The following is a 2498-nucleotide window of genomic DNA, read 5'->3' on the forward strand; positions in this document are numbered from 1 at the left end:
TTCTGTTTTTAGTTAACTAACTTTTTAATATAAGTTTCTACATTTTTAAAATATTATTTTCCATTATTTTTAATTAATTCATTTCTTTCACTTCTCTGTCTCACTCTCGCTCGCGACGCTGTATTGTTATTGCTAGTGGCAGACACCTCAAAAGTCTTCCACTAGGGTTGTCTATAGGGTTATTAAGTGAGCGAAGCGTCTCGTGAGCAAGTTCGGGCTCGGCTTGTGCTCGATTCGAATATTAAATGAAGCACTTTGTGAACACAAATCCTAACTCGAATATTAAACGAAGCAAGCTCAGCTCGATTCGGTTAACTCGTGAGCTCGGCTCGTATAAGGCTCGCCTCGCTTATTAAGCTCGACTCGTATATTTTTTATTAAGTAACAAATAACAATATATAATCAACATTACTCATTTACTCAATAATAACAAATATACTATATACCTTTGTTTTTTTTTTGTTATTTATGTATATGTGTGTATATATATTATATATATAATATATGTATATATTAATATAAAAACATATAAGAAATATATATATATATATATATATCATTAATCATTTTATCATATGATATAATCATATAGTACAACCGCACAAGTTATTGTGTCATTTAATACAAATATTATAATTAGATAGTTTATACTTTGGAAATTGGAATCGTATATATCACATAATCATTAATCATTATATAATCATATGGTATATCTGCATAAATTATTGTGTTATTTAATCAATACATTATAATTATATACTTTATTCTTATAAAACATATATGATGTATCACATGATCTTAGATCTAAGTAATATTAATATTAATTGTGAGATAATATGATCATAAAATTTAAGTATGAGTGTACGACATTAGATCATATGAATTTATTACTTAGAGTTTGAGTATTACTATTAGATTAAATGATTAATAATTAAGTAACTAATGTGTTTCTTATAATTTATACATTATAATCACAATTTACGGTAAGTAAAAACTTAACAATTTGAATTTAAATCATATATCATGAATCGTGATAATGAGAACATATAATATAAGTATATAAGTTATAACAATTAACATTGACCCATTACCCATATAAATTAGATAATGATACAATCATATAACCATATAAGTATATAAATGTTTACATATAAGATACAATATATATTAATATTGACATTATATATTTGATCCATGTTAAGCATTAACATTTTAACATATTAACTAAATAATACTATATGTAATATGATAATAGTGATTAGTGTGTGTGAGTGTGTGACATAAAGCGTTTTGTGTTGTAATTTAAAAAATACTTAATCTAAAATAAGAAAAAAAAAATACATGATTGAAAAAAACACAATTTTTAAAATTGTAATTATTAAAATTGAAATAACAAACTGACCCTAAATAATACTACATAACACAATTTTTATTCCTAATTTCTAAATTTTGAATTTTGAATTTCTTATTGAATTTAATAATTTACTTGAATTTGAATTTGATCTATGGTATATAAGTGTGATTGTAGCCGTCCAAAATGTTTTGATGATCTAATAGCCATTGGATGATATTAATGGATGACAACTATCAAGCATTTACAAAGAAGAATGTATATGGTGTAACAGAGACACCGTAAACTTGTTTTGTTTGATCTAATCTGACAAGTAATATTAAATGTTGAAAATGTATATATGATCAATGGATCATATTAAACAAGCACACCAGATCTAAGTAGACACAGCCACATGGGATAAGTTTTTGGTAAAACGAATCCAACCGTTAATATTTAAAATTTAATTATTTTTCCAAATCCAACGGTTGTAAATTAGAGAACCCAAATTTAACCTAAATCTATTAGATCTCTCCATTCTCTCGACAGGTCTCTCCATTCTCTCGACTCTCCTCTTATAGACTCTCCACCATCCTCCTCGCCTCCTTTCTCTGTTGCCGCTCCTACCACTCTCCCAGTGCCCCTAACAGCATCCACCACCACCACCGCACACCTCGATGCCTGGCTGAAGCTGAACGGCTCGTGCCCGGTTTCCAGGAACTTGCCGCTGCCAACCCCATTGTCCATGCCACTCTCAGAGGACGTTTCACTCTCGCAGTATACCGCAGATCGGAGGCGGAGGAGGTGATAAGATTTGTGGGTTTTTCTTTTCTTTTTGGGTTATTTTTTCTCCGTTTCTTCTTGGGTGGTGGGTGGTTTGGGGTTTTACCGTTTGATGTGTTTGTTTGGTTGCCCAGAAAATATTGGGCCGATTTCTTAAAGTTAGGCTACTTTTATGGTTGGGATCAATTTTGGGTGGGTCGAGATTCCTTGTAAATGTGAGATTCCTTGCCGTTTGATGTGTTTGTTTGGTTGCCCAGAAAATATTGGGCGAATTTTTTTAAGTTATACTAATTTTATGGTTGGGACCAATTTTGTTTGGTTGCCCAGAAAATATTGGGCGGATTTCTTAAAGTTAGGCTTAAATTACAAAAAAAAAAAAAAAAAA

Source organism: Corylus avellana, chromosome ca2, assembly GCF_901000735.1.
Source record: "Corylus avellana chromosome ca2, CavTom2PMs-1.0".
NCBI classification, from domain to species: Eukaryota; Viridiplantae; Streptophyta; class Magnoliopsida; order Fagales; family Betulaceae; genus Corylus; species Corylus avellana.